Source organism: Symphalangus syndactylus, chromosome X (genome assembly GCF_028878055.3).
Source record: "Symphalangus syndactylus isolate Jambi chromosome X, NHGRI_mSymSyn1-v2.1_pri, whole genome shotgun sequence".
Classification (NCBI taxonomy): domain Eukaryota; kingdom Metazoa; phylum Chordata; class Mammalia; order Primates; family Hylobatidae; genus Symphalangus; species Symphalangus syndactylus.
In genome coordinates, this window is record NC_072447.2 from 156287539 (window position 1) to 156300142 (window position 12604).

The window sequence follows — 12604 nt, forward strand, 5'->3', positions numbered from 1 at the left end:
AGATACGGGGTTTCATCACGTTGGCCAGGCTGATCTTGAACTCCTGACCTCAGGTGATCCGCCCACCTTGGCCTCCCAAAGTGCTGGAATTTCAGGCTTGAGCCGCTGTGCCCGGCCTCATTTCTCTTTTAAATTTTATTTTAGAAGTTGGGGTCCTGCTCTGTCACTCAGGCTGGAGTGCTGTGGCATGTTCATAGTTCACTGCAGCCTCGAACTCCTGGGCTCAAGTGATCCTCCCGCCTCAGCCTCCTGAGGAGCTGGGACCAAAGGCACACAGCACCACACCTGGCTCACTTCTGATGAATAGAATAAAGTGGAAGCAATGGCTGCAGCTGTGGGGACTAGGTCACACAGGCACTGCTGCTTCCTCCTTGTTCTCTCTCTCTCTCTCTCTCTCTCTCTCTCTCTCGGATTGCTCTGTTGGGTGAAGCCAGGTGCCACATTGTGAGGACACTCAACAGCCCTATGGAGGAGCTCACATGGAGAGAAACAAAGGTCTTCCGCCAACAACCATGAGTGTGCCATTTTGAAAAGGATCCTCCTGCCCCAGCCAAGCCTTTGCATGACTGCAGTCATGGCCAGAATCCCACTGCAGCCTCACAAGAGCCTTTGAGCTAGAACCATCCAGCTAAGCCACTCCTGAATCCTGACCCACAGAGATTATAAGATAATAAATGGTTACTGTCATTTTGAACTACTGCATTTGGGGGTGATTTGGTTTGCAGCCACAGATCACTAATACATCTTCCCTCCTCCTACACAATGCATGGCCTGGGATAATGTACTAGCCACATGAGGTGGACCCTATTATCATGTAGGAACGAGGAAGGCAGTGATCTCAGACATGCGGACAGGAACCCAGGCAGAGTCAGCCGTCTGAGCTTTGGGAAGCTGGTTTTCAGTAGCCCTAGGGACCAGCTTATCTTACCCACACTCCAACACCCCCACGCTCCCACCCCTGAGTTGCTATTATGGTGCTGCAGCCCCCACGGTGCCTGTCACTACCCACCAGCTGCTGTCCCCTCTCCTCTGTGTCCATCTTTTCTTCATGTCTTTGCTTCTCCTGGTATTCTCCTGCTTTGTGACAAATACTCATGGCTTTTTCTGCACATGACTTTTGGCTTCTAATCTCACTGCAGTTTCAATTCCAAGAGAGAGAAACTTATGGGCCCAAATACTCATTATCCTCATTTTGGCAGAGCCTTCATGCCAGGTAACTTCTTAGGCAACTAACCAGCCTATGGACTGGCTAGTCTTGGCCAGGTGCGGGCTCCTGGTCCAGGCAGCTGAGGCCAAGCTTGGTTCAAGCTGTGTGATGGGCAGTATGGCCATTTGTTATGGACTTAATGCGTGTGTACTCCCAAAATTAGTATGTTGAAGTCCTAACCCCCAGATGGAGCCGATAAAGAAGAACAGAGAGGCTGGACGTGATGGCTCATGCCTATAATCCCAGCACTTTGGGAGACCAAGGTGGGCAGATCACCTGAGTCCAGGAGTTCGAGACTAGCCTGAGCCACATGGTGAAACCCTATCTCTACAAAACATACAAAAAATTAGCCAGGCATAGTGACACGCGCCTGTAGTCCGTTACTCAGGAGTCTGAGATGGGAGGATCACTTGAGCCTTGGTGGGGGAGGCTGTAGTGAGCCGAGATTGCACCACGGCACTCCAGCCTGGGTGACAGAGTAAGACCCTGCCTCAAAAGAAAAGAAAGAAAAAAAGAGAGAGAGAGAGAAAGGAAGAAGAAAGAAAGAAAGAAAGAAAGAAAGAAAGAAAGAAAGAAAGAAAGAAAAGAAAAGAAAAGAAAAGAAAAGAAAAGAAAAGAAAAGAAAAGAAAGAAAAGAAAAGAAAAGAAAAGAGAGAAAGAAAAAGAACACAAGAAAAGCACTCTTCCCTCCCCTCCACCACTGCCCCTACCATGTGAGGGCACAGTGAGAAGGTGGCTGTCTCTAAATCAGGAAGACAGCCGTCACCAGAAATGGACCCTGCCAGACCTTGATCTGGGACTTCGAACCTCCAGAATTGTGAGAAGATAAATTTCCATTGTTTAAGCCACCCAGTCTGTGGTATTTTGTGATGGCAGCTGGAGCTGACTAAGACACCACCAATGGGTAAGTCACTGGCTAGTGGTGCTGCTGCAGCAGGGAGTATGTCTTGGTGGGCAACTTGCTCAACCTCTCCTATCTAACCACACTGAAGTCATGCATTCCCTTGTTTTTCTTTATACTAGGCCCACAAAGCCCCATGCTTTGAAAAGAATTGCTTGTTTGCCTTCACCACTCCTCCTCACAGCCTGGAGGTGATCATGTTACTGTGTAGACTGGTATCCCTAGGGACTTATGGGCTCCAAACAAGCTGCCCATGAATATCACAATCTTGACACATGCCCCTAGCCAGCCATGCTTCCCTTCCACTCAGTGTACAGGCTGGGTGCAGTGGCTCACGCCTGTAATCCCAGCACCTTGGGAGTCCGAGGCGGGTGGGTCACTTGAGGTCAGGAGTTCGAGACCAGCCTGTCCAACAAGGTGAAACCCTGTCTCTACTAAAAGTTAAAAAAAAAAAAAATTAGCCGGGCATGATGGGGCACCTGTAATCCCAGCTACTCGGGAGACTGAGGCAGGAAAACCAGTTGAACCCAGGAGGCGGAGGTTGCAGTGAGCCGAGATCATGCCACCACACTCCATCCTGGGCAACAGTGCAAGACAAAGAAAAGAAAGAAAGGAAGAAAGAAAGAAAGAAAGAAAGAAAGAAAGAAAGAAAGAAAGAAAGAAAGAAAGAAAGAAAAGAAAAGAAAAGAAAGAGAAGAAAGAAAGAGAAGAAGAAAGAAAGAAAGAAAGAAGAAAGAAAGAAAGAAAGAAAGAAAGAAAGAAAGAAAGAAAGAAAGAAAGAAAAAGAAAGAAAGAAAGAAAGGGAAAGAAAGAAAGAAAGAAGGAGGGAAGCGAAGAAGGGAAGGGAAGGGAAGGAAGGAAGGAGAAAGTGACAGATTAAGCACTACATTCACTTTGTCTTCCTCATGAAATCCCACCAAAATGACAGTAAATGACTTTTTAAAAAGAAAAACTCCCAAGGACAGAAATAATGGGAAAATAGATAACAGCAGCAAAATCATGGGAGCTGAACAGTAACTGATGAAGCAGACCCAGGAAAGTGGGACAGTGGGGAAAGCTGAGCACCACCTGAATTTCACTGCAGAACCCACACACACCCTAGACAGGAGCCAGAAAATGGGGGTGAGTATGGAAGTGCCATTAAAAGTCTGTTGAGGAGACAGTTAGATCTCCACATGCTTTTCCCCATCCCAACAGAACAGAATGTTTATTCTTTAGAGATGATGAAACAAAGAGTGTTTCAAGTGGGGAGTACCAGGAACAGCTTAGATGGTACCATACTAAAAATGAAGGGGTTAAGTCAATATTTACCTACTGAATTTGGACCACTTTGGACCCTCCTGGCCCACTCTGTTTCTCAAGTGCTGACAACCAGCCTCAGGCATCAGGCTAAAGATCTATCTCTGGGTATTTGGCCATCCCAAGGTGAACGAAAAGGTAGTAAAATTGGGGTTCTCCAATAAAACCAGCCCAGCTAGATCATCCTATGATGAAGCTCATAGTTGACATGTCCTTCCTTTTCAATCAGCTCATTAGTGCCCCATTCTTTTTTTTTTTTTTTGAGACAGAGTTTTGCTCTTGTTGCCCAGGCTGGAGTGCAGTGGCACAATCTCGGCTCACTGCAATCTCCACCTCCCGGATTCAAGCGATTCTCCTGCCTCAGGCTCCCAAGTAGCTGGGACTACAGGTCCGTACCACCATGCATGGCTAATTTTTGTATTTTTAGTAGAGACAGGGTTTCACCATGTTGGCCAGGATGGCCTTGATCTCTTGACCTCAGGTGATCCCTCCACTTCGGCCTCCCAAAGTGTTGGGATTACAGGTATGAGCCGCCGCGCCCAGCCTGCCCCATTCTTAAATATGAGAAGACAACCAAGGATCACCAGACACCTGAGGAAAACCTTTAGCATGAAAGCAGGAAAGATCAAGATCAAAACAAATAGGAAAACAATTGTTGGGAAACACGACTATGAGAGGTAATAATTTTTAAAACTAGGCTGGGCACAGTGGCTCACACCTGTAATCCCAGCATTTTGGGAGGCCGAGGCAGGCAGATCACGAGGTCAGGAGTTTGAGATCAGCCTGACCAACATGATGAAACCCCGTCTCTGCTAAAAAATACAAAAATTAGCTGGGCGTGGTGGCGCATGTCTGTAATCCAAGCTACTCAGAAGGCCGAGGCAGAATTGCTTGAACCCGGGAGGCGGGGCTTGCAGTGAGCTGAGATTGCGCCATGGCACTCCAGCCTGGGCAACAGAGCGAGCATCTGTCTCATAAAAAAAAATTTAAAAAAAAGAATTTTTAAAGCTATTAACTCACTCAGGGAGATAATAGAATGTAAAAATATCCATGAAACAAGAATAGGATGCTATAAAAAAGGAACATTCAGAGAACAAACAAGAGTTTTTTGTGGAAGCATACATGAAAAATTCAATAGATGGATATTTTTCTTCTAACAAAATACAGAAAGTTGCAAGACAACATCACTCCCATCCTAGCTACAAGAAGCTGGATAACCTACAAATCATAGAATTTTTTTTTCTTTTAAGGCTATCGGGAAGTTGAGGTTGGGGGAAAAAAAATCAAAATCTTGAAAATCCCTTTCTAGGAGAAAAGAGCCCCATAGCTGCTTTGATTTTTGGCACAGCAGCAGCAGGAAGAGGAGGCTGCCACAGACTTGTGTAAAAAAGAAACAGAGAAACTCTGAACACATTTTAAAAGGCTGAGTGTGTGACGGCATGAGGCTATAGACTCTCTAATGCCTCCGATTCAAGAGAGCTTACATCCACCCACTAACTCTTTTGCATGGGCCTTCACCAAGAAAGTTTGAAGGCAAAGCAGGTGGTCCGAGAGATACTCTCCGAGGTAGACATGTGCTCAGGCTGCTGAAGTCTGGATGCAGGACAAGGGAACTGACAGGAACCCCCCTGGGGCTCCTGACCTTCCACAGAGTACAGAGCAGCTGTAACTGGTGACTGAAGCAGGGTTCATCCCCAGGCTCTAGGAAGTCTTTTTTTTTTTTTTTTTTTGAGACGGAGTCTCGCTCTGTCACCCAGGCTGGAGTGCAGTGGCGCAATCTTGGCTCACTGCAAGCTCCACCTCCCAGGTTTGTGCCATTCTCCTGCCTCAGCCTCTCCGAGTAGCTGGGACTACAGGCGCCCGCCACCACGCCCGGCTAATTTTTTGTATTTTTAGTAGAGACGGGGTTTCACCGTGGTCTCAATCTCCTGACCTTGTGATCCACCCGCCTCGGCCTCCCAAAGTGCTGGGATTACAAGGGTGAGCCACCGCGCCCGGCACTAGGAAGTCTTAAGGCAGGACAGAAGAACTGAAACAAACCTTCCAGTTGATTCTAAGCCTTACACTGAGTACAAACCAGAGGCCAACTGTGGTTCGAGTGGACGCAAAAGGCCTACAATAGGCACCCGGGAATGTGCACTCAGGGATCTGCTGAAGTCTACCAGCCACTCAGATCACAAGTCCCGCCAAAGGGAATGTTCTGATCCTGCTCTGAAATCATTCGAAGTATACAGAAAACTGAGTCTACGCAAAGCAACAAGAAACCCCAGACTCCGCTTAACTACACACCAGCCTCTAACACACACACACACACGCACACACTAGTGGCCTGACAAGAAGGGTCATGCCCTTTTTTGGGCATAATTTTATTTGTATCTTCCCCACTGTTCTATTACATATATTTACCCCAGAAGGGATAAATATATATGATTATTTACTTCTTAAAATAGAAATAGGCCAGGTGTGGTGGCTCACACCTGTAATTCTAGTACTTTGGGAGGCTGAAGTGGGAGGATTGCTTGAGCCCAGGAGCTTGAGAGCAGCCTGGGCAACATGGAAAGACCCTGTCTCTGTAAAAATACAACAATTAGCTGGGTGTGGTGGTGCATGTCTATAGTCCCAGCTACTCAGGAGGCTGAGACGGGAGGATCCCTTGAGCCCGGGAGGTCGAGGCTGCAGTGAGCCATGATCACGCCACTGCACTCCAGCCTGGCTGACAGAGTGAGACCCTGCCTTAAAAAAAAAAAAAAAGGAATTTGGGAAGGGCTCACCTAGGTAGTCCTGGCCCAGGTCTTTCATGTGGTGGCTGTCAGATGGTGGCTGAAGCTGGAACAGTGTGGTGCCAGAGCAACTGAGAGCCTTTTTTTTTTTTTTTTTTTTGAGAAGGTGTCTTGCTTTCTTGCCCAGCCTGGAGTGCAGTGGCGGGATCTCAGCTCACTGCAACCTCCGCCTCCTGGGTTCAAGTGATTCTCCTGCCTCAGCCTCCTGAGTAGCTGGGACAGGCACGCACCACTATGCCCCAGCTAATTTTTTGTATTTTTAGTAGAGATGGGGTTTCACCATGTTGGCCAGACTGGTCTCCAACTCCTGACCTCAAGTGATCCACCCACCTCAGCCTCCCAAAGTGCTGGGATTACAGGTGTGAGCCACCGTGCCTGGCCCTCTTTTTTTTTTTCTTTTTTTGAGACAGAGTCACACCCTGTCCCCAGGCTGGAGTGCAGTGGCACGATCTCGGCTCACTGCAATCTCTGCCTCCCGGGTTCAAGCCATTCTCCTGCCTCAGCCTCCCGAGTACCTGGGATTACAGGCGCACGCCATCACACCCAGCTAATTTTTGTGTTTTTCAGTAGAAACAGGGTTTCACCATGTTGGTCAGGCTGGTCTCTATCTCCTGACCTCGCGATCCGCCCGCCTCAGCCTCCCAAAGTGTTGGGATTACAGGCATGAGTTACCGTGCCTGGCCTCAGAGCCATTTCGTGTGGTCCTTCCATGATGGCTGATTTGGGCTTCCTTGTAGCATCAGGGAAGTTGGAATGCTTACATGGTGGCTAAAGTCTCGAAGAGTGAGTGCCCCTGTTAACAAGGCAGAAGCTGCATTACCTTTTGTGCACTAGCCTCGGAAATCAATCAGCACCAATTTTACCATATTATCTTGAGTACAAGAAAGTCACAAGCCTGCTCAGATTATAGGGGGGAGGGTTAAATTCCACCTCTCGATGGGGAAGTGGCAAGGTTCCAGGAGAGCATGTGGGATGGGAGATATTGTTGGGGTTACCTTTGAAAAACACAATCTGCCACACACACCAGTTAAAAGGCAGAGACTGTTGGGCTAGATAAAATAGCTATATGTTATTTACAAGAAGCACATTTGAAGCATAAAGACACAGACATGTTGAGAGTAAAAGTATGGAAAAAGATATACCAAGCAAACACTGAGCATAAGAAAGCTGCCATAGCATCATACTAATACCAGGTAGAGCAGAATTCAAGACAAAGAGTTTACTAGAGATCAAGAGAGACATGTCATAATGGAAAAGGAACACATAATCAAGAAAACACAACCATTTCGAATACATAAGCACCTAATCTACCAAATATATGAAACAAAATTTATAGGACTAAAGGGTTCTAGATACAGATAAATCTCCAAACATGCTGGCCAACTTTAACATTCCTTTCTCAGTAAATGATAAAACAAATAGGAAAAAAGTCAGAAGAATATAGATTTGAACAACACTATCAACCTAATTGACTCAATTGATATATATGGAACTCTACATCCAACAACAGCAGAACACATATTGCTCTCAAGTGCAGATGGAACCCCAACCAACATAGACAACTTCTGGGTAATCGAGCCTCAATAAATTACCAACGGTCAAAATCATACAAAGTACGATTTCTGACCAAAATGATGTTGAATTAGAAATCAACAACAAAAAGACATCTAGGAATTTTCTAAATATTTTGAAATGAAAAAATATCTACTTCAAATAACCCAAGAACCAAAGAAGAACCACAAGTAAAATTATTGGTAGAACGTATTTTCCACTGAATAGAAATGAAAACAAAATATGAAAATTTGGGAATTCAACAAAACAACTGATTAGAGGAAAATGAACTACTTATATTAGAAAAGCAGAAAGGTCCCAAAATAATTATTTAAATTTCTACTTTAGGAAACTAGAGTCGGTCACGGTGGCTCACACCTGTAATCCCAGCACTTTGGGAGGCCAAGGCGGGCGGATCATGAAGTCAAGAGATCGAGATGATCCTGACCAACATGGTGAAACCCCATCTCTACTAAAAAATACAAAAATTAGCGCCAGGCGCGGTGGCTCACACATGTAATCCCAGCACTTTGGGAGGCCGAGGCGCGCGGATCACGAGATCAGGAGATCGAGACCATGGTGAAACCCCGTCTCTACTAAAAATACAAAAAATTAGCCGGACGTGGTGGCGGGCGCCTGTAGTCCCAGCTACTCGGAGAGGCTGAGGCAGGAGAATGGCGTGAACCCGGGAGGCGGAGCTTGCAGTGAGCCGAGATGGCGCCACTGCACTCCAGCCTGGGTGACAGAGCAAGACTCTGTCTCAAAAAAAAAAAAAAAAAAAAAAAAATTAGCCGGGCGTGGTGGTGTGCACCTGTAATCCCAGCTACTCAGGAGGCTGAGGCAGAAGAATCGCTTGAATCTGGGAGGCAGAAGTTGCAGTGAGCCGAGATCGCACCACTGCACTCCAGCGTGGCAACAAAGCGAGACTTTGTCTCAAATAAATAAATGAATAAATAAAAGAAAAGAAAAAAGAAACTAGAAAAGAAAGGGCTAATTAAATCCAGAATAAGCACAAGGGAGGGAATAATAAAGTTAAAGAGTAGAAATCAGTAAAATAGAAAAAAATTTAAAAAGTAGGCAGTACATAGTGGCTCACGTCTGTAATCTCAGTGCTTTGAGAGGCCAAGGTGGGAGGATCACTTGAGATCAGAAGCTCAAGACCAGCCTGAGTGACAGAGTGAGACCCTGTCTCTACAAGTAGCTAGGATTACAGGTAGTCACCACCACATCTGGCTAATTTTTTTTTTTTTTTTTTGAGTCAGGGTCTTGTTCTGTAGCCCAGGCTGGAGTGCAGTGGTGCGATCTCGGCTCATTGCAACCTCTGCCTCCCAGGAGGGATCAAGCAATTCTCCTGCCTCAGCCTCCCAAGTAGCTGGGACTACAGGTGTGTGCCACCATGTCTGGCTAATTTTTTTTTTTTTTTTTTAGTGGAGACGGGGTTTCACCATGTTGGCCAGGCTGGTCTCAAACTCCTGACCTCAAGTGATGCACCTGCCTCAGCCTCTCAGAGTGCTAGGGTTGCAGACGTGAGCCACTGCGCCTGACCTCTACAAAAAATTTTAAAATTAGCCAGGTGGATCATGCCTGTAATCCCAGCACTTTGGGAGGCCAAGGTGGGTGGATCTCGAGGTCAGGAGTTCAAGACCAGCCTGGCCAACATAGTAAAACCCTCTCTCTACTAAAAATACAAAAAAAAAAAATTAGCCAGGCATGGTGACATGCGCCTGTAGTCCCATCTACTCAGGAGGCTGAGGCAGTAGAATCCCTTGAATCCCGGAGGCAGAGGTTGTGGTGAGCTGAGATCATGCCATTGCACTCCAGCCTGGGAGACAGAGCAAGACTCCATCTCAGAAAAAAAAAAAAAAAAAAAAAAAAAAAATTAGCCAGGTGTGGTGGTAACTACCTATAATCCTAGCTACTGGGGAGGCTGGGGCTGGAGGATTGCTTGAGCCCAGGAGTTTGCAGTTGCAATGAGCTATCATCACACCTCTGCACTCCTGCCTGGGTGACAGAGTGAGACCCTGTCTCTAACCAAACTGGAAAAAAAGAACCCAAACAATACCACAAAGCAAAACAACAAATGAGGAGTAAATGGGGCTGGGCACGGTGGCTCATGTCTGTAATCTGAGCACTTTGGGAGGCCGAGGTGGGCGGATCACCTGGGGTCAGGAATTCGAGACCAGCCTGACCAACACAGGTGAAACCCCATCACTACTAAAAAGACAAAAATTAGCTGGGCGTGGTGGCAGGCGCCTGTAATCCCAGCTACTTGGGAGGGGATTACATCATTAATACAGATGTAAAAATGATAAACAGCCAGGCACAGTGGCTCACGCCTGTAATCCCAGCACTTTGGGAGGCCAAGGTGGGTGGATCAGAGGTCAAGAGATCGAGACCATCCTGGCTAACACGATGAAACCCTGTCTCTACTAAAAATACAAAAATTGGCTGGGTGCGGTGGCTCATGCCTGTAATCCCAGCACTTTGGGAGGCTGAGGCAGGCGGATCACCTGAGGTCGGGAATTCGAGACCATCCTGACCAATATGAAGAAACCCTGTCTCTACTAAAAGTACAAAATTAGCTGGGCATGGTGGCGCATGCCTGTAATCCCAGCTACTTGGGAGGCTGAGGCGAGAGAATCGCTTGAACCTGGGAGGCGAAGGTTGCGGTGAGCCAAGATCTCGCCATTGCACTGCAGCCTGGGCAACAAGAGTGAAACTCCGACTCGAAAAAAAAAGAAAAAAATTCAATACTCATTTGTGATAAAAGCTTTCAGTATACTGGGTTACAGAGTGAGAGACTATGCCTCCTCCCCACCAAAAAAATTTTTTTAAAAAAGAAGTTACACACAAAATACTACGTACTCTTATTTATTTACTTACTTACTTACTTATTTATTTATTTATTTTTATTTTATTTTTTGAGACGGAGTCTTGCTCTGTTGTGCAATGGCAAGATCTCGGCTCACTGAAACCTCCACCTCCTGGGTTCAAGCGATTCTCCAGCCTCAGCCTCTGAGTAGCTGGGATTACAGGCGTGCACCACCACGTCCGGCTAATTTTTGAAAATACCTCATACTCTATGATTCTATTTATATAAAATTCTAGAAAAGGAAAATCTATAGTGATAGATCAGTGGTTGCTAGGCTTTCAGGTAGGGGAAGAAGCTTGACTGCAAAAGGCCACAAGGGAACTTTCTGGAATGTCGAAAATATTTATTCTATGTCATGATTGTGGTTGTGGTTACATGACAGTATACATTTGTCAAATCTTATTGAACAGCACAATTAAAATTAATGAATTTTACTGTATGCTAATCATGCCTCAATAAAGCCGAAAGAAAAAAAAGGAAGTCATTCTGGAGAAGAGAAATGAGAGGAGAGAAATCATCGCCTGCGGAGGGCCGTTCCAGGGTGGTGAGTGCAGGAGCACTGAAGATACCCGGAGCAGCTGCTGCAATAATCTGGGGGAGGAACGTGCAGGCAGAGACAGCACGAGGAAGTCAGACTGGGAAACCCCGAGGCAGTTACCCAAACAGCCCACTAACAGCAACTGCAGTCGGCCACCTCTGGGGAGGAAAGGGGGAAGGGCCACTGCCTTTAAAAAAAAAAAAAAAAACTCTGCAGTTTTGCCAGGGAGCCGCCTCCTGCCTGACTTTCACATGATGACCTGGAGGCCATCTATGGGTACAGCCCTCAAGCCCTCAAAGCTCACCCTTCTTCTACCCCCTGCCCCTCACCCCAGCACCTGCTGGAGACCCTGGCCCTCCCTTCCACTCCGCGGGGCTCTTAATCTATCCAGTTCCATGGGCTGCCTTCTCGCAGCTATAAACAGGCTCTGTCCAGCTTTCCCAGTAATTATTCACTTAGGTGAATGGACACAACGAGATGATCATCCGCAGACTGTCTTCCTGTCATCACTGGCACACGCACACACCCTCACACACAACCACCCACACCACACACACACCACAGACACCCTCACACACCACACACACCCTCACACACGCACACCCTCACACACGCACACCCTCACACACGCACACCCTCACACACATGCACACCTCACACACGCACACCCTCACACGCACACACTCACACACGCACACCCTCACACACACACACCCTCACACACACGCGCTCACACACACGCACACCCTCACACGCACACCCTCACACACACGCACTCACACACACGCACACCCTCACACGCACACACTCACACACGCACACCCTCACACACACACCCTCACACACGCACACCCTCACACACGCACACCCTCACACACACGCACTCACACACACGCACACCCTCACACACGCACACCCTCACACACACGCACTCACACACGCACACCCTCACACGCACACCCTCACACACACGCACACCCTCACACGCACACCCTCACACACACGCACTCACACACACGCACACCCTCACACACACGCACTCACACACGCACACCCTCACACACACGCACTCACACACGCACACCCTCACACGCACACTCTCACACACGCACACCCTCACACACACGCACTCACACACGCACACCCTCACACGCACACCCTCACACACACGCACTCACACGCACACCTCACACACGCACACCGTCGCACACACGCACACCCTCACACACGCACACCCTCACACACACGCACTCACACACACGCACACCCTCACACACGCACACCCTCACACACGCACTCACACACGCACACCCTCACACGCACACCCTCACACACACGCACTCACACACGCACACCCTCACACACACGCACTCACACACACGCACACCCTCACACACACGCACTCACACACGCACACCCTCACACACACGCACTCACACACGCACACCCTCACACG